The sequence below is a fragment of the Thalassophryne amazonica genome, chromosome 15, assembly GCF_902500255.1.
Source record: "Thalassophryne amazonica chromosome 15, fThaAma1.1, whole genome shotgun sequence".
Taxonomy (NCBI): Eukaryota; Metazoa; Chordata; class Actinopteri; order Batrachoidiformes; family Batrachoididae; genus Thalassophryne; species Thalassophryne amazonica.
Window position 1 is genome coordinate 73760921 of NC_047117.1, and position 21507 is coordinate 73782427.

The following is a 21507-nucleotide window of genomic DNA, read 5'->3' on the forward strand; positions in this document are numbered from 1 at the left end:
GGTTCTCTTTAAGGATTGTTTAAGGTTATGTACACGTCCACGCTTTGTCAGCGCCATCGTTTTCCTGTTCCTTCAGGCTTGTTGTGTTTCAGGCAAATATTACAGAATTGTTACAGGAATATTACAGGAATGACGGTTTTACTTTCAACTGGATTTTTTCATCTCCATTGTGTTTAGGATTATAGAGTACACTGTAAAACCCGACAAGTTGACTTTACTTTTTAAAAAATCTGAAAACCGATTGCCTAGAAAAAGATAAGTAAGGAACAAGTACTTTTTCATTTAAAAATATCCTAAATGAAAAGTGTACTTGTTCCTTACTTACATATTTCCAGGCACTTGGTTTCCACATTTTTTTTAAGTTAAGTCAGCTTGTTCTGTTAAAAATGTTATTTTTTTGTTTGTTTAGCCTGTGAACAAAGTAACTCAGTAAGCTGAATATATTGACAGTTTTGTGTTTGATTTCATAATTTGTCTGAGTCCTGAATTAGTTTTAAACATTTCATAAAATTGTGAGGGTCATTTTAACAAACCAAATCACCAGTATTTTGTTGTACTACAAACTAATATTAATAAAAACTATCAAACATGCAGGTTTTAACATGTCGTCCAAAATGTTTTTTGTTGTTTGTTTGTTTCCATTAATGTGCATCCAACAACATAAAAATAACTTTGTTTTCAGCAGTATTCCATGAGATGAAAGTTTTAGGTCACCAATACATTAGTGCCTACGTGATTTCATTCATCAGTTTTCAAAATTGCCCCCAAAGGAAGCTTTTCCATTGAAATACCCCAAAACTCTATAGTGGCAACAAATAATAGAATTAATAAAACAATGTATTGTGGCTGCCATTGGTACTGTATATATATATATATATATATATATATATATATATATATATATATATATATATCCTATTTAAACACATCTTATATGTCAGTTACATGTACATGCAGACCTGTTCATCATGGTGAACGGAAACAAAGTAACAAGAAAAAAAGTAATGGACAAAAACTAACAGAAGAGAAAAGGCAACAGGAAAGAAAGCAACATTAGAATTTATTTACCATATAAAAGTTTATTTTCATGTAATTATTTACATCGAAGGTGTTTAGGGTTAGGGCTTAGGTTGAGGGGTTAGGCTTTATTATGTTATTCCCTCATACATGCCATCAATTTCTTAATTAATATTTTACATGATATAGCAGCTGAGTGGATCCTTGTCATTTTATTGGTGCTTTGTATGTCACGACTCACGTGACATGAACTATTCGTCGCATTTGTGTTGCGTTGCATTTAACGTGTAGTTTGGTTCCATTTACTGTGCTGATTTGTTTCCATACATTTTGCACCATTGCACGCTGCGACCACCGCCCACTAGTGGGGGCGTTGTTTAGCTAAACAGGCCGGAGTTTGTTTTGCTGACAGACAACGATTTGAAGGAGCTAACTGACGTTGCTAATTCTTCTAACACACACACAAAAAACATATTCGCTACGCCATAAGCTGTCTGGAGGAGCTGTTAGGATGAAACCATCCTATCTCTAACTGTTTTCCAAGTTGATGAGAACAATTCTGGACTCCTATTTAAAGTTCCTGTTGGAGTGTTGATGTCAAAGCTCCAGTGATGCACACCAAAATGTAAGTCCCTCTTCTGATGTTATAATTTAATAAAATATCAAATGGCAAGGATTTATTTTAGCCATTATATAAAACAAATAATGAATGATTTTCAATCTTTCAATGGAACGAATATTTAATTTGGTAAAGATGGTACGTACCATTCAATGAGACTTTCACCTCATGAAATATTCATACCATTGAACTCATAAACATTCGTTATTTGTATACCATGTAACAAACTCAACACCCCAATATACTCCATTGCCACGATATAGTGATACTTTTTTCTGTAACTTTCCCATTACCTTTTTTTAATGTTACTTTTTGCTTGTTACCTTTTTCCTGTTAATTTCTTTCCTATCTTACCTAATCGTTGATCACTGGGAAGTCAGTCCATAGTTTCCCTCTTTGACAGAGAAACCAAAATGTAGGGAAAATATGATTTTGAATGAGAGAATGGGGGTTGGGGGGAAACAGAGTCTGAAAAACCTATCTGACCCACAATTAACCAGTGAATTGCCAAACTAATAGACCCAAAGAGAAGGAGAACATCAGCATCACGCACAGATTACAAGCTTCTTGCTGTCTCATCACACAAAAAACTACATTTTCTCCTCTGTGATGGGGAATTGAATCCAATGAAAAAAGGTCAAACCCATCTCTGCTCCCATGGTGACCTTTGACCTCTGAGCAACAAATGATCAGTTAACAGTTTCACTGGACTTTAGTTGATGCTTTTATGCTTTTTGGGGTTGCACAAACTCTATAGCTGTATGTAAATAAGGTCACTCAAGCACAGGCAGGATTTTTCTGTAACTTTTGTGGGTTATCATCTTTTGTCATACCCTGTGACCCTTTATTCCAAACCGTTCCTTTTGTCTTAAGTCCTTATCATCTAAACGAGTGAGCAGACTCAAGGAAAAAAAAAGGGGGGGGGGCTTACCTGTCCTGCATGGCCCCACCTCTCCTTTCTAACCATTGAGAATGTGTAAACACTAAACCACCTTTTGCTTACCTTCATGCTCAAACACTCAAGACGCAGGCGGGCGAACAGAAGGTCTCAGCACCTGGTGGCAGCAAAGGTGAATGGACAGCGAGTGCGTGACATAGTGTGAAAGTGCAAAGTGACGCCCAAAATAAAACCAAATCTCACTGGCTGCTCGTCTTCATCTTGCTCCTACACATCGTGGCACACAGGTAAAGTAAGACCGCTGACCCTGCAGCACACTTTCACTCTAAAACCGTGTATGTTTTACCCGATCACTTCTGTGTTTTGGAGTCAAAAACTGAAAATTAATGAATGATGCTTGATCGACGGCTTCAACTTCACTGCTTTTTCAAATTCCTGATAACATTTCTGGAATGCTGCATTTTAGCCATTTTAGATTAGAGCATGTCTCTGTTTTTTTAATTGCTTAAATCTTAAAATTTTAGTTTGTGTCCACTGATTTACACGTCACCCGTTGAACCCTGTTACATCACTTTGTCAGAGATAAGATGGTTAAAAAAAGACAACAAAGACAGTTAAACTAATCAGGGTGATTGGAATGGGGATCTGATCTGACAGTGAAACCCGTGTAACCAGTGGAGTGTATGACAGTGTGTGTGTCTGGTTCTTCTTCACCATAAAATCAGTAGAGTTTTTCACTCATATAATGAGAGGCTGTGTGCTGTGAGTGAGATTATATGATTTTTATTTATTTATTTTTTTAATATAATGGTTTTACTTTTAACCAGATGTATTAGATTGAGAAGCTCTCGGTGTGCAGCTGACGTTGTGCGACTGTGACACATGTTGCCCGTGTTTGTTGACAGGGTGGGTCCTTGTTTGAGTATAAAACTGAGTGAAGGTTGGTCCTGTTGTGCACTGTGGAATAAGTGCAGTCATGAAGGATAACCAAAAATAGAAAAACAAAAATGTCATGAGTTTACATGCAAACATGCTACAATATGCATTATTATATAGTATGTCAGCTTTATGGCTGCTTTCATCTGACAGACGTGCACACACAGAGGGCTTTTATCACGAGCTCGGCGCCATCAGCGTCACATGTAACTGAAACAATGGCTGCTGAGGCCTTGAAAGCACTAACTGATTAGTCTGAAGAATGTGTTTGCTGAAGGCAGTGTGTGTGTGTGTGTGTGTGTGTGTGTGTGTGTGTGTGTGTGTGTGTGTGTGTGTGTGTGTGTGTGTGTGTGTGTGTGTGTGTGTGTGTGATATCTGATCGCAAGAATGTTTTCATAAATGCCATTTTTTTTCATGAATGCTATTACTATAATTAATATTGACAAGTGTTGGTAACTGAAATGAGAATTTGGTTTTTTTTTTAGAGGTGGGTGGATCGATCCTAATATCAATAATATCGATACCAACGCTGGTGTTGATATTGAACGATCCTCGTGTAAAAAGATCGATACTCAAGCTTTTTTCTCTCCCGCATGCACTGATTGCTGCGCACGCAGATTCATCAAAGTCTACTCTCTGTCTGTAAGAGCAGCGCTGCGCCGTGTCACACAACACGGAGCAGCGCACCTTGTATTGTGGTTTGTCAGTCCTCTACCTCAGGAGATTTTGTTGTAAGTTGTGTTGAATGATATTTTTTTGAACAAAAATGTTGATTATGATAAAAAAAAAGTATTTTGTTGTCACCTACAATGTTTGGCGAAATTCTATCCTAGGTCTTTTGGATCCTTTGGATCTATGAAGCTTAAATATGAAGTATCGGTAAAGTATCGGTAAAAGTATCGGTATCGATATCAGCGATACTGGGCCTGTATTTACTTGGTATCGGATCAATACAAAAATTCCCAGTATCGCCCACCTCTAGTTTTTTTCTGTGTCTTAGGTTTCTTTGTATAAAAATTTTTAAAATATACTTCTTAATTTTAAAGTGAAGACAAATCTCTACCACATGATCTAAATAAAATACAAATAATACTGTGCTGAGCTCTTATTAGTATTAACTTGCAATCTAATACTATGTGATGTATGTTTTGATGTTAAGTTGGATCATGTTGTAGGACCACTTTAAAATATGCTAGCTGATTTATTTATTTTGTGAATAGAAGCCCCTTTAAAAAATATATATTTTAACATCATAAAAATTTTAATGTGCAACTTGCCAGGGGGCCCTGAAAAGTTTACATACAGCTTTAAACTCTGCAATGCAGTTCTCATAATGCAACAGTGATCATGTAATTGTAGTTTATTTCTAAAGTGCTCTATCAAATATACTAACCTCCCAACTGACAGAATCAGTCAGCTTTTTCACTGATGCTTTCATGAATGAAATTATACTACAAATTGCTTCAAGATCCCTGATATTTGGAGCTGAGACGTTGACACAGATGGATAATATTTCTCAAAATTGTAGTGTTTTTGGTAAAATCACTGTGTCACTTCCAAGTGGCCAAACGTGAAGAGGCCTCTCAGAGTAAGTGAACTGGAATCGTCTTTCCGCTGTGAGGTTGGCGTGGGCTGAAGGCGCTCACTTACACGCTCCATCTAAATTCTTCAGGTCAGTTTCACTTTGAAGGGCATTCTACTGCTGAGTTAGGCCCGAAGAGATCGGAGAGGGAACATTTGGTTCGGGTCTCTTGCTCCTCTCCATCTGGTTGTCTCTCCCCCGCTCAGACTCCCTCCTCTCCACAACTTCTCCTCTCTACGCTCTTGTTTTGGCTTGAATGAACCACAGGAATGAAGGTGACAGGTACATCGACGAGAGGGAGCAACTTAAAGGTGCATCCACCTGTTTGACTTTCAGAAAACTGACAAAATGTAGTTTGTGTTGAAAGCTAATTATGATAAAGTATCTTTATGTTTGTGATATATCACAAACAATACAGTTAATTCTGTTGCTGGTATTTAGTGTAGGAGAATTCCATGATGAATATAATGAGTTCACTCAGATCTTGCAGATGAGATAAAAGACAAACTGCACGAACAGCGTTCAAAGTTCATGCTACATTCCGTGCCCACCAGGAAATAGGAAAAATCATTTTAATGAAGCTATGATAAAATGTTAATGTCCACGCCAACCCATTCTGGCAAACCAAGTAAAAATGTTGTAACTGTAATTAACGTTAGTATTGACAGTTAACACAGCGGACTTTTGTGTTGTCATACCTTAATCTAGCAAATATTCAGCAACACCTTCTTGTGAAATACGTCCAGATTTGTGGCTGTCTTGGATTTTCTGTTTTGATTGTTTGTTTGTTTGTTTGTTTTTTGGCACTTTCAAAGGTCTACTGCATTTATGTTGCTACCATCACCCTTTGAATCTCGAACGGCATGCCGGGAAACTGAGTTTCCCAGTATGTTGTGATGTTTTCTTACATTTTTTTTTTTTCCCCCACATGGCAAAAAAATTCTACATTGTGAATTTTGATCGTGTTGGTGATATAAGACTGTGACTCATTTAAGCTTAATTTATAATCCACTTACATATGCAAATCTGTTTGTGATTTTAAACAGTGTAAAGGCCCCCTGACACGAGCATGCCTTTGACTCATGCACTAGCACGACCGGTGTTGTTCTGGAGCATAAAGTCGTCTGTAATGGGTGCAGATAGGACGCCAGAGGGCGCCGGTGCGTGCTGTTGTGTACATAGAATTTTGAAATGTTCAAAAAATCTTTCACGCATAAATGTCGTGCTACGTGGCGCGATCTAATCACCAACACGATGTGCAGCTCGTCAAGTGGAGTAAAGAAGAAGTGAACAGAGCAAGTGGTGACATCAGCAGATCGCATCAGAGCGCAGCTCGTCTGAAGGACAAAAGACATATAACAAGAAGTTAAATCTGTTATAAACATATTTTAATAGCTGCACACAAGAAGGAAAGAACACACAACTGTTTTACCAAGCCATGACAATGTAAACATGACAAATAATTACCTTTTTAGACGGCTTAAAATGCTTTCTGCAGGTTGTTAGGTGCGCGCATGAACGGCTGAAGCTGCAGTGTTCCTCTGTGATTCAGAAAGTGATTACAGCCAATTTCAATGGCCAACTTGCAGAGAAAATGATTAATCTGACACGAAATAATTATTTTATATACACAGCATCCAGCGCAGAGCGCGTGGCAGCCGGTAGAACAAAGAACGGCGTCCAGCTGGGATCACAGCGGGTGGGATCGTCACGACGTCATGCGTGCTATTGTGTGAATCAAAGACACGCTCGTGTCAGGGGGCCTTATCTGTCGCTGCTGACGTGCTTCTATGTGTTTTAGGATGATATGGATGTTCAGGAAAATATCCTCTAGATGGCACTGCCGACCCTCTTGAAAGTTTCTCACAACATCAAACAAGGCAATGGTCAAATAAGTTGTAATAATGATTTTAACACAAAAGAAACAAAAGTACTGACGGTGGTAGATGGAGGTGGTATGTGCAGCCATTAAATACTCTACATTATATTTACAAAACTCTTATCAAAATATTCCACCATTAAAACAGTCTTCTTCATGCCCTTTTGACTATAGTTGTATCTCTCACAAACTTTGACTACACTGCCCCCATGATTACTGGTGGTACTGCGCCCCCCCCCCCCCCCCCCCCCCCATATCTGCAAGCTTTCCTAAAACATATAAATGCAGACAAGATGTACACAGAGCACATACAGAAGCCTCCGTCCATATCCATATGAATATTTAATGTTGCACATTAATGAGCGTTAATTTGAGTACGATGGTACAAAATTATAGTGGCGACAAAAAGAAACTTCTTGACATGACTTAAATTGTAAAAGGTTCAACAAGGATCATAGGTTTAAGTGCAACAAGCTGAGAGAACAGAAGTTTTGGTGAGAAAGGAATGGCTTATTTTTAAATGTATAAAACTCAAAGATAAAGTAGCTTCCTTCTCCTTGGTCAGCAGTGTGACTTCATTTTCCGTAGTCAGCGAGGTGACAGTTGAGCTGAGTGAGGACATCACGTGTCCTCCAGGGTCAGCCGCAGCACTCGCTTCCCTTCATCAGACTTGACTGCTTCAGCCAAAAGGAGTCACAAAAGTTAAATTTTTGAAGCTATGCAAATCCTCCACTGAATGAGCACTGAAAACTGTTGCAGTTAACAAAATTTAAACCCACATTTCTTTTTTTAAAACGATACAAATTTTTTTCAGTGAAGAATTCATTGCCTAAAACACACCCGTGTACTCATACACATCACGCCGCTTTACAGACATGGATGGTAAGCCATCCGGTCTTATGACATGCTTCTCATTTACTTACAGTATATGAGTGACTCGTAATTCCAGATCATTGACACGTCGAACATGCTGATTACTGCCACTTCTTTATCGCTAGTTTTATTCGTGCTTTTTCACAGTTTCTGCCCATGTGGCAAATTCCATTGTGTGTGTGTATGTGTGCATGCGAGCACGCTCAGCCTTGACTGTGATGCTCCTTATCCAACACACAGTGTGACAAACAAAGATAATAAGCGTGATTTAAAGTGATTAATTGCTTAATCATTTTGTGTGACAGAAGGGGCATTTCAGCTTAAACCCAAACTACGATGAGTTCAAGGTAAAAATGTAGCTGCAAGTTTGTGAGGCTCCACTAGGCTTAAATTTCATAAACTGCTTGAGGTGTATGCCTTAATCTGTGTCGTCCAATCTGGTAAGCATATGCATTGTTGCACCTTCTGCTTTTTAAGGATTACAGCCATTTTCACAGGCCGTATGTAATTGGACAAGCAAAACGGTGGAGGATTATTTTGAATACACTTTCATATACAGTTTCAGGAGACGGATACATGAACATCTCCAAGTCAGTTAATACATGGACTTCATTTACAACATCCATCTATCCATTTCCTAAACCTGATTATTACAGTTAAGGGTGGGGGGGGGGGGAGCGGCTGGAGCCTATCCCTGTGGTCAGTGGATAGGCCCCCAGTCTACCATAGGGTTCATTTACACCAATCAATAAGAAATACAAACAGTATATTGCTGTATGGTAAATCTGTATGGAGTAGGCCGTTCTGAAAACCTGAGTGACCCATGTGAGAATTAAGACTAATGAGGGAAGCCACCAAGGCACTTAAGACAACTCTGAAGCAGTTAGGCTTCTGTGGCGGTAATTGGAAAAACTGTGCATATAGTGCAGTTTTTGTCATTTGCATCACCAGTTGTAGATCTTCATAGCAGAATGGAACAGAGAAGGATTTTTACAGAAGAAAACAGACCAGATTTCAGCCTGAGTCTCAAATGTGTCATCTAGCAAACAGTAGCTGAAATTTCATGTCTTCTTTTTTAATAAATGGTAAATGGACTGCATTTATATTATGCTTTTCCATCTGTATCAGATGCTCAAAGTGCTTTACAATAATGCCTCACATTCACCCCAATGTGAGGGTGCTGCCATACAAGGTACTCACTGCACACAGTGAGCAACTGGGGGATTAAGGACCTTGCCCAAAGGCCCTTAATGATTTTCCAGTCAGGCTGGGATTTGAACTGAGGATCCTCTGGTCTCAAGCCCAACTCTTGACCACTACACCATCACCTCCCCCAATAAAATCCTTGTCTGTGGTTTTGACTGTATTTCTTCATGAGTGTATGTAAATGAAGTCCAACACATATTCAGTGATTTGGAAATGTTCATGTATCCATCCCCTGAACTAGCCAGAGAACACTAGTTGTAAAAGTGATGATTTGTACCAAGCTAGTTTTAAAGTTTGATTTGTTGGTTGGTTTGGTTTGTGTTTAGATTGGTTAGTTTTGGTATGTTTGTTTTAAGTTTGTCCAATTATGTATAGCCTCTGAAAATGGAAGGTGGACTATGTATAAAAATGGCTGTCATTCCTAAATGAGTAATCCAATATTTTTGATATTTACACCTTGAATTACAGGTAAAGGTCTCCACTGCAAGCACTTAGATTTTTTTTTTTTTTTTTTTCCATTTCAACTTCATTGTGGTGGTGTAGAGAGGCAAAATGAAAAAACTGTCACTGTCTAATCACTTATGGACCTGAACGTACCTGAGTGACACATAACGTTTGGACAGCTGATTAATATTGTGTCCCATGTCCATATGCCTGAGCAATGATTTCACAGACATATACAATGACTGAAGAAGAGAGTAAGCACTCCTGGTGCAGTGTGCTGGTCTTCCTGTACAGGTTAACAGTTAACTGTTGACCTGATGGGTTGATGATCCAGGTGTGCAGTCAGCAGAACACCTGATTAATGTGCACACGACCTGACTGGCTCTCACTTAAAGCTGACAGTTAATCTTTGATTTAGTTTGACTCATTGAGGCATGCATGTCTGATTTTTAACTGCCTGTAAAGCCATTTGTGCACATATGTTTGTTTGTCTGCTTGTCTCATCTTCTCTGGCCAGCATGCTAACAGTTTCCTTTTGCCTGTTTCGCCGCTCAGTCGTAAAGAAGTGGTGTTGGTTTCAATAGCAGCCGAAACTCGCCACACTGTTGACTACACACTGTGACTTTCATCATTCTCTCACTCTTTCACCCCAGAAGCTCTCTCTCTCTCTGTCACATACTCCCTTGCTTCCTTCTCTCGTCTGGTTGTTTTTCTCTCTGCCGTCTCTCTATCTGCGCACTTGACTGCCCAGTAAGGTGTGTGTTGTTTGCTTAAGTTAAGCTCTGCTAGCAACATGGCCGCCGTTGTTATGTACTAGAACACACACATGCTGTGTATGCAGCTGATGTGATATGACTCACTCCGCTAAGAATATGTCCAAAAGTTCTTTCAAAGAAACATAAAATCATAAGGAAGTCCAAAGTGATTTTGATATTTCACCAATGGACACCTACAGTAGCTCATCATACCTCTCATTTTTACTGCAAGACACAGTACAGGTGAGATTGTCTGAGCCTAACTGTCCAAATGTGCTTTTTTAAACTTTGCTTTCACAAAGCAGAATGGTACAAAATAACTCTGCCTTTAACCGTTACTGGCATTTTATATGTAACTTTTTCTTGCCTGTTTGCTCCTTTTAATTGCACTGATTGGGTCTGGGCCGTTTGCATTTCATGGGAGGACTCATCACTGCCCTCTACATGGTTTGTTGCAGGCACAACAGTGAAGTGAATGAAGCGTTGATGGATTTCTCAAAACCACAGTGGAACATATGAGTACTGTAACCTCCATTTATTCATGTTTATATAAATGTTGCATATATTATTTATTAATAGGATATTTAGACTTTTAATAAGGCTGATACGTTAGTGTAGCAGGTTCTTTAGAGTTACTATAAGGTTTGCTATTTTGTGCAGCAGGTTGTTTAGAGTCTTTAGAGAAGATTAGTAAGTTTGTGCAACTGATTCTTTATTGTAAGGTTTGTAAGTTTGCACTAAGTTCCAGAAGGTTTGAAAGTTTATGTAGCAAGTTCTTTACAGTTTTTAGAAGGTTTGTAAGTTTATGTACCAAGTTCTTTACATTCTTTGGAAGGTTTGTAAGTTTATGTACCAAGTTCTTTACAGTTTTTAGAAGGTTTGTAAGTTTATGTACCAAGTTCTTTACATTCTTTGGAAGGTTTGTAAGTTTATGTACCAAGTTCTTTACAGTTTTTCAAAGGTTTGTAAGTTTATGTAGCAAATTCTTTACATTCTTTGGAAGGTTTGTAAGTTTATGTAGCAAGTTCTTTACAGTTTTTAGAAGGTTTGTAAGTTTATGTAGCAGGTTCTTTACAGTCTTCAGAAGGTTTGTAAGTTTATGTAGCAGGTTCTTTACAGTCTTCAGAAGGTTTGTAAGTTTATGTAGCAAGTTCTTTACAGTCTTTAGAAGGTTTGTAAGTTTATGTAGCAAGTTCTTTACATTCTTTGGAAGGTTTGTAAGTTTATGTAGCAAGTTCTTTACAGTTTTTCGAAGGTTTGTACGTTTATGTAGCAAATTCTTTACATTCTTTGGAAGGTTTGTAAGTTTATGTAGCAAGTTCATTACAGTTTTTAGAAGGTTTGTAAGTTTATGTAGCAGGTTCTTTACAGTCTTTAGAAGGTTTATAAGTTTATGTAGCAAGTTCTTTAGAGTCTTTAGAAGGTTTGTAAGTTTATGTAGCAAGTTCTTTACAGTCTTTAGAAGGTTTGTATGTTGGCACTACAGGTTCTTTACTGTCTTTAGAAGGTTTGTAAGGTTGCACTAGGTTCTTCAGAATTACAATAATGTTCGGATATTTGCATGAAAGATTCTGGAGAGTCTCCAGAAGGGTTGATCGTTTGCACACCAGGTTCTTTACAGTGTTTAGAAGGTTTGTAAGTTTATGTGGCAGGTTCTTTACAGTCCCTAGAAGGTTTGTAAGGCTGTGGCATGTTCTTTAGAGCCTTTTAGAGGGTTTGTCAAGTTTGCACTTCAGGTTCGTTGCAAACGTAAGAAGGTTTGTATGTTGGCACTACAGTTTCTTGACTGTCTTAGAAGGTTTGTAAGTTTGCAATGGGTTCTTTAGAGTTCCTATAATTTTTGGACATTTACAATGGCAGACTCTGCGGAGTCTCCAGAACGGTTGATAGTTTGCACAGCAGGTGTAGAAGGATTATAAGTTGGCACTGCAGGTTCTGTAGAGTTATGAGAAAATTAAGTTTGAGCAGCAGGTTCTTTGATGTTTATATTTCAAACACTAAAAAGATTATCCAAATGTCAGAAAACCAGAGTTGACTTGGATCCTCCCATTTACACACAGTACTAGTTTTAGCTCCACCTTGGCCAGCTTTGGTGTGTGTGTGTGCGTGAGCGTAGAAGAGGCTGGCCTTGGCGCTTAGTGCCCTGCTGTACCTGTCTCTGATGGAGGTGGACTAAGACTCCCAGAGCAGGCTGCACAGCGCTGTGAAGACACAGGGGTAGCTATTCTCCCATCTGAACTCTCTCTTCTTCTAGTTTCTCTTCTCTTTTTCACACCCATTTTACTGTTATGATGTTTTCTCACTGTTACTCTTCTGGCTTGTTCTCACTTCCCTCTCTTGATGTTGTTGATGTAGTATTCTTCATTGTTTGAAAGACTTCCATGTGTAATGATGATGTGATGGAGTTTATAACAGCAAATACACAATTCACCTGTGTTTTTGTGGCTTATGTTGTGTCCAAGGCTGCTGTAATGTTATTCATTGGTCTTGTGTGTTCAGAGGCTGCTGGGTGAACACTGTGTACGTGCTGCTAAAATGTCTTCTTTAGGCCCGTCTTCTGCAGTGCACTAGATCAGCATTACACATAATAAACTCACAGCTGTTCCTCACTATGTGGCGTGAAAACCACCTCCACCACTGCCAAAAAAAAATCTTCATATTTTGTATTTGCACAAACAAGATGAATGTAACTATCAGCTCTCCAGTATCTGCACAATATTTCATGAGATTGTGTGTCATGGGGTATATATTATGATCCCAACCAACACCTCAATGATTTTGATCAAACTGATCATTCCACCAAGTGTCTGTGATCAACTGAAGGATTTTCAAACTAATCGTACTAAAAGACAAAGTGACAAACAGCACTAAATACAGAATTAACTTATTTATTTTTCCATCTACAGCTTTTGCTTATTTGCTTTAAAAAAAACCAAGATGAAATTAGATTACGACAGTGAAACTGTATACATGTTGTGATGTGGATGCGTGATGATGACACTCATAAAATGATTTCATTCTGCTCATAAAATCTTTCAGCAGCCAGTAACATGCTGTTAATATGTAGACGTTCATGTGCTTCTATCAATCATAAACGCTGGGTAATGGACAATCTCCATAGCAATAACTGAAACTCTTTGACCCGGCTGCCACTGTTGCCCAATCACATCCTTGCTCTTTAACTTGCTGGTTTTGTGCTAACCAGCTCCCCCCCTTCCAGTCTCAGTTCATGACCTTTGACCAGGTGAACTTTGTGTCTGAACATGTGGATGCTCAATTATGTTTAAATCTTAGCTGCCTGCATTTTTTTTTTTTTTATTTATTTCATTCATTTAAAAGAAAAAAACAGAAAAGCAGAAATAAAGCATCTCCATTACCAGAATGAAAAGGAGCAGAGAGAAGAACAAGTCTTATATTTCTGCCCCTTTTTACAATACAATCTTTCAATATCCAGCGTCATTTTTCAACATTATTTAACAGATTGTATTTCTTTAACTTGTCACATACCACTGACTTATTTCATAATTATGACCATTATTAAATAGATTACATCTCTGACAGGTTACATTTTTAAACTTAAAACATTTTATACATTATTAACAAATTACTTTTTTTTTTTTACTTCCTTACAGCCCACTAACTTATTTTATAGTTTCATACTTACTTAATACATCTAGTTTAATACCTTTTTTAAATAATTTAAGCGACCTTAATTCTTTAATTTCTTTGTTGAGATTGTTCCATAATTTTACACCATTTACTGCAATACTCCGTTCTTTTACTTTGGTTCTGTATCTTGGTTTTCTAAAGACTTCTATTCCTTTCAGTTTATAACTACTTACTCTTTTCTCAAACATATTTTGAATGTTTGTTGGTAAAGCATTTTTATTAGCTTGGTACATTGTTTGTAATATTTTCAAATCGACCAAATCACGAAATTTAAGTACCCTGTACTTAATGAACAATGGATTAGATGGATCTCTAAAACCACTGTTGCTAATCACACTTAAAGCCCTTTTCTGCAGAATAAACAAAGGTTGTATATAAGTTGTATATGTTGATCCCAGATTTCTACACAATAAGTTAAATATGGGAAATCAATGAATTGTACAATGTTAATAAACCATAACTACTTAATGAATATTTTACTTTATGCAAAACAGCAATGGCTTTCGCTATTTTTCCTTTTATGTAATTTATGTGTGACTTCCATGTAAGATCTTCATCGATTATGACTCCTAAAAATTTCATTTCTTTTACCCTTTGTATATCCATTCCATCTATTTTCATTTCTTTTACCCTTTGTATATCCATTCCATCTATTTGTAATGACACGTTATTTTTTTTTTTGCTCTGTCATTAAACAATATGAAATTTGTCTTATTAATATTATTGACAGTCTGTTTATATCAAACCAATGCTTAACCTTTTCCAATTCTGTTTTTATCACTTCTGCTACTTCCTGTATATCTGATCCAGAGTAAAACAGCGTTGTATCATCAGCAAATAAAATGCTACCAAGCACATTAGATACATTCACAAAATCATTGATATACAAAATAAACAGTTGGGTCCAAGTACTGATCCTTGTGGTACTCCATAAGCAATATTACACAATTCTGATTTGATATTATTTATCTGAACAAACTGTTTTCTGTTTTCTAAGTAGCTTTTTACCCACTGATGTGCAATACCTCTTATTCCATATTGTTGTAACTTGTGAAGCAATATTGAGTGGTCAATAACATCAAAAGCTTTTTTCAAGTCAATAAAAATACTTACAAAATAATCCTTATTTTCTATTGTTGTTGATATTTTCTCTATTAATTCCATAATTGCCATAGCTGTCGAATGTTTTTGTTCTGAATCCATACTGAGCATTATTTAAAATATGATGTTTCTCAGTGAATTTATCCAACCTTGTCACAAAAACTTTTTCCATAATTTTAGAAAACTGTGGAAGCAATGATACTGGCCTGTAATTAGAGAATTTATGTTTGTCTCCATTTTTATATAATGGGACTACCTTGGCAATTTTCATTTCATCTGGAAAAATCCCTGTTGACAGAGACAGATTGCAAATATAAGTAAATGGTTCAATAACAGTTTCTATTATACTTTTTACAGTCATCATGTCTAAATCTTCATGGTCAGTTGATCTTTTGCTTACACAGTTTTTTACAGTATTTCTTATTTCATCTTTTTCCACATTGTCCAGGAAAATACTATTGACCGTATTTACAAGTGTATGTAATGTATCTTCTACTATTGGTTTATTTCCCACCAGACTTGATCCTACATTTGAAAAATAATCATTAAACCCATTTGCCACTTCTTTTATGTCATATATCTCTTTATTTTCTTTGACAAGTAATTTGGAAAAGTTGCTTTCGCTCCATCACTTTCAATCACACTTTTTATAATTCCCCATGTTGCCCTCATATTATCTTTACTCTTATTTAATTGTTCACTATAATAATCTTTTTTTTTTGTTTCCTAATTATTGTCAATAGTTTATTTTTATATTTTTGTATCTGTGTTCTGTTTCCTTTGTTTGCATTTTTAAAAAGCACCTGTATAAATAGTTTTTCTTTGCACAAGCATTTTTTATTCCCTTTGTCAGCCATGGTTTATTTACTCTTTTCATACTAATTTCTATTAATTTACAGTTTTTATTATATGATTTCATCAATATTTTCATAAATGAGTTATATGCTACATTAACATCACTGACATAAACTTCTTTCCAATTTTGATTTTAAGATCATATTTAATGCCTCTAAGGCTTTTACTGACTTGTCTCTTTTAAAGTTTATAACAGTTTTTTTTCTTGTACCTATTTTTATATTTAAATATTGAAAAGACTGGTAAATGATCACTAACATCTGTCATCAAGATCCCATTCCTGATAATTTCATCTGTTCTATTTGTAAATATATTGTCGATTACCGTTGCACTTTGCGATGTGATTCTGGTTGGTTTTGTTATCAAGTGGAATAACCCCAAACTATACATTGAATTCACAAAATCACTTATTCTTTGGCAACTGTAGCTCTCTATGTTAATGTTAAAGTCTCCACATATAAAAGCGTTTTGTTTTAATTTGATGGAATAACTCTATTATTCTATCTGTAAATTTCACAACACAAGTGTCTGGTGCTCTGTATACACAACTGATTAAAATATTTTTAGATGTTTCATGTACAAGTTCCACTGTTACAATTTCTATGATGTCATCCACAGTTGTCATTTCTTCTACAATTGTACATATCAGATCTGCCTTTATGTACAGAGCAACACCACCGCCCCTTTTATCTCTTCTGTTCACAAAATACAGCTCATATCCCTCTATTTGAACATCAGCCATGAGATCATCATTAAGCCAAGATTCAGTGATTGCAACAATACTAAATCTATTTTTAAACTGATTTAAATAATCTTTTATTTGCCACATTTTACAATACAAGCTTCGACTGTTTATATGTAAGAGTGACAGGGTATCTTCTGCAATTTTTTCACTATTTAGCTGTTCTACAGTATAATACTCACAACCAATCGTTTTTAAGTCAAATATACTTTCATCAATATTAGTGTCTATGTCATATATTTTATCATCTATTTCCATGTTTGATCAGAGTTTTTTTTGTTGGTCCAATTACCAACAGATGTTATATTTGATTGTCTATTCAGGTCTGTATTTCGTAAGGTCCTCCATGTTTTTGATTTGTATACCGTTTGTTCCTTCTTTTACTCTAATCCACACTCTACAATTCCAGACCCATGTAGCAACAATGTGCTTCTGTTTTTTTAATAGTCTTGCTTCCCTAGCAATATCTGCATTTTTTTTTGTTAAATGCTCATTTATATAGACACTTGTTCCTTTCAAATTCTTTGCCTGTCTTAATACTTCATTTTTATATTTTCTGCTTGTAAATGGTATAACAATGTTAGACAGTTTATTTTTTCTATCTTTAGTTGGAACAGTATAGCAGTCTGATATTGTGTCTTGATGGATGTCAACGCCATTTTGATATAAAAAGTTTGTAACTTGCTGTTCCAATGATTGTCGTTCTTCAGGTGGTGCATTCTCCCCACTGGTTCCACCAGAATCCACCACCCTTGCATATGTCCGATGCCTTGTTTCTAGTCCAGATATTATAACATCATCTTTTCTAGTGAATTGTTCAAGTTCATCTACACGTTGTTCAAGTTTCTTGATGATCTTGTCCTTCTCTTTAACCAGTTTTTGGAGTTCTTTAATCTCCACCGTCAGCTTGTCTAAATTAGACATGTCTTTTAATATCTGGTTTATTGAGGTCTTTATCTCCTCTATATTTTCCTCAAGTTTCTCCGTTTTCTTGGGTGGTGCCATGTTAACTATCGTGGCTTAGTATGGCCACTGTTAATTTCCTGTTGTACTGCAAAGAAACATGTAATGACTGTGTCCATCTTTTCTTTTTTTGCTTGATGTTTGCTTTGACATCATCTCTAAATGAGTAAAAGTGTAAGTAAAAGCTGTGATTGGTGTTGCTCAGGTTTAATTATCTACTTGTTGCTGCATCACAATTTCTGCTTCTCTCTCTCTCTCTACACACACACACACACACACACACACACACACACACACCACACACACACACACACACACACACACACACACACACACACTCACACACACCTGTACGATCATCATTTTCTAAAGACTGTAGGCTGGAAATTTGTGCAAATACAACTGTCACATTCATTCATTCATTTTCTATACCTGCTTACTCCAGTCAAGGGCGGGGGGGATACACCCTGGACAAGATGGCAGTCTGTCACAGAGCCACATGTAGACAAACAAACACAATCCCACTCGCACCTATGGTCTATTTAAAGTTTCCAGGTCACCTAACCTGCATGTGTTTGGATGTGGGAGGAATCTGATGCACCCGGAGCACAAACTCCACACAGAAAGGCCACAGGTGGGGCGCGAACCCACAACCTCCTTGCTGTGAGGCAACAGTGCTAACCACCAAGCCACCGTGCCGCCCTACAACTGCAACACTGCAGCTTTAATATTAACTGTTAAACTGAATGCATGTTGACCGCTGAAACATCTCTGTCAAACATCAAAAGGGGGAGGAGCTAAATCAAAAATTATTCAGCTACTTACCATCATTTCAGTAAAATGTCAAAACAGAAACGTGTGTATATCTTACAAAACACTTCTCACTGAAAAAAAAAAGTAAATCTAAAACTCGGGGCAACCAGCTGCACAGATGTTTTTGAGTTTACACAAGTTAAAAACATAGTTCTGTGGTTTTGTCATAGGTGTGTGTGTGTGTGTGTGTGTGTGTGTGTGTGTGGGTGTGTGTGCATGTGTGTGAGAGAGAGAGAAGTAATCTTGATGCAGCAACATAATTCAGTGGATTCTCACACCCAAGTCGTCACATTTTGATACAAACTATTCATTTTGACCAAACGACAATATGTGTCGAGTTGGGTAACCACGCTGCATCACTATGTGACACGCGATGAAATGCTAACCCTAACATGAACCATAACCATGACCACAACCATAACCACAACATACATGAATGTTCCCTGATGATGTGGAATTGAAGCGGATAATTCTGCGCACTCTCAGAGAGAAATGATGCTGCTGTCAAAAAAACACCTCTCCCCGCCGATCACGAAATAATGCGGCGGACCTACCTGTCACATAGTGACAGAAAAAGGCTCACCGGACAAAAATGTGATGAGTTGGGAATGAGTTTGTCTTAATTTTAATAAAATCGAATTAATCCTTACCAAACCTGTATTGAAGCTGCGTTATCTCAAAAAGTCTGTGCAACAGGTTGTCTTGAGTTTTTAAGTTTTGTCTTTTTTTTTCTTTTTACAGTGCAGCTCCCTCATTATGTTTTTGAGTTTACTCAACTTAAAAATAGAACATCTCAGTAATGTTTTGAGTAAACTCGAAGTATTTGTGCAGCCGTCTGCTTTGAGTTTTTAAGTTTTCTCAGCTTTTCTTTTCACAGTGCAGCTGCCTCATTACAGTTTTGTGTTTCCTCATCTTGAAAAACACAACAGTCACTAACGTACAGTAGTGTTCAGAAGTGCTATGTGACTAAAAAGATTAATCCAGGTTTTGAGTATATTTCCTATTGTTACATGGGAAACAAGGTACCAGTAGATTCAGTAGATTCTCACAAATCCAACAAGACCAAGCATTCATGATATGCACACTCTTAAGGCTATGAAATTGGCCTATTAGTAAAAAAAGTAGAAAAGGGGGTGTTCACAATAATAGTAATGTGGCATTCAGTCAGTGAATTTGTCAATTTTGTGGAACAAACAGGTGTGAATCAGGTGTCCCCTATTTAAGGATGAAGCCAGCACCTGTTGAACATGCTTTTCTCTTTGAAAGCCTGAGGAAAATGGGACGTTCAAGACATTGTTCAGAAGAACAGCGTAGTTTGATTACAAAGTTGATTGGAGAGGGTAAAACTTATACAAAAAAAATTGCAAAAAATTATAGGCTGTTCATCTACAATGATCTCCAATGCATTAAAATGGACAAAAAAACAAAAAACAAAAACAGAGATGCATGGAAGAAAATGGAAAACAACCATTAAAATGGATAGAAGAATAACCAGAATGGCAAAGGTTCACCCATTGATCAGCTCCAGGATGATCAAAGACAGTCTGGAGTTACCTGTAAGTGCTGTGACAGTTAGAAGATGCCTGTGTGAAGCTAATTTATTTGCAAGAATCCCCCGCAAAGTCCCTCTGTTAAATAAAAGACATGTGCAGAAGAGGTTACATTTGCCAAAGAACACATCAACTGGCCTAAAGAGAAATGGAGGAATATTTTGTGGACTGATGAGAGTAAAATAGTTCTTTTTGGGTCCAAGGGCCACAGACAGTTTGTGAGACGACCCCCAAACTCTGAATTCAAGCCACAGTTCACAGTGAAGACAGTGAAGCATGGTGTTGCAAGCATCATGATATGGGCATGTTTCTCCTGCTATGGTATTGGGCCTATATATCGCATACCAGGTATCATGGATCAGTTTGGATATGTCAAAATACTTGAAGAGGTCATGTTGCCTTATGCTGAAGAGGACATGCAGTTGAAATGGGTGTTTCAACAAGACAATGACCCCAAGCACACTAGTAAACCAGCAAAATCTTGGTTCCAAACCAACAAAATTAATGCCTCACAGATGTGAAGAAATCATGAAAAAATGTGGTTATACAACTAAATACTAGTTTAGTGATTCACAGGATTGCTAAAAAAGCAGTTTGAACGTAATAGTTTTGAGTTTGTAGCGTCAATAGCAGATGCTACTATTATTGCGAACACCCCCTTTTCTACTTTTTTTTTTACTAATAGCCCAATTTCATAGCCTTAAGAGTGTGCATATCATGAATGCTTGGTCTTGTTGGATTTGTGAGAATCTACTGAATCTACTGGTACCTTGTTTCCCATGTAACAATAAGAAATATACTCAAAACCTGGATTAATCTTTTTAGTAACATAGCACTACTATTATTCTGAACACTACTGTACTGTATTTACACTGAGAACTCAAAAAGTCTCTTTGAACTAGTTTTTTGTGTTCTTATGTTTTCTGGATTTTTTACACTGCAGTTGCCTCATTATCTTGTCTGTGGGTCTGTTATCCATTTCTGGCAGAGTATCATTACAAATCCATTAAGTTGTGCAGAGTTTGAATATTTTGGAAAAATGCAACACTGTTAAAATGTTGTGTTTTGTTTTTTTGTTTTTTTTTAATGCCACTTGATTCAGTCAAATCATCAAGTTTCTTTGACTAATTTACGTTCTGTGGTGGAATATCTTGGATAGGGTGCATCATTCCTCAATTTGTGCTAAGCATGGTGTGATACAATGTAAAATATTGCACCAAACACATTATACAAAAGTTAGGCTTTCCAAAATATACCACAATATTGATCCAATTTGAGATAGATGCCGTCAAACCACAGCTTCTCATATTCATATGTTTTGGTCTTGTTCAGCCTTGTCATCTTTTTGGAACAACATTTTTGACACTTTATCTACAGTTACAGGAAAATCACTTCATCCTCATGCAGTTACAGCAATTTTTGGTCACATATTGAGAGGCACTTCTTTTACTCCAGCAGAAAAGTCCTTTGTAGCATTTACAACTTTACTTGCAAGACGGTTAATTTTGTTAAAATGGAAGTCACCCACCCCTCCATCATATTTTCATTGGATCAAAGATGTAATTTATTTTGCCAAATTAGAAAAAATCCGTTATATGTTGAAGG

The 21507-nt window shown here is 36.9% G+C and overlaps 1 protein-coding gene across 13 annotated transcripts in view; it reads left to right on the plus strand.

The window, feature by feature from the left end:
• Window positions 1-21507, plus strand: part of LOC117527063 (RNA-binding protein 47-like) — an 85049-nt gene that overhangs the window by 45152 nt on the left and 18390 nt on the right. Inside the window, exon 1 of one of the 13 annotated variants that reach the window (XM_034189232.1) lies at window positions 12343-12426. The exons of the other annotated variants lie outside the window; for them this stretch is intronic. The gene's annotated coding sequence lies outside the window, so the exon portion shown is untranslated. Of the gene's footprint in view, window positions 1-12342; window positions 12427-21507 lie in introns of those variants that run through there. 13 annotated transcript variants of the gene reach the window in all.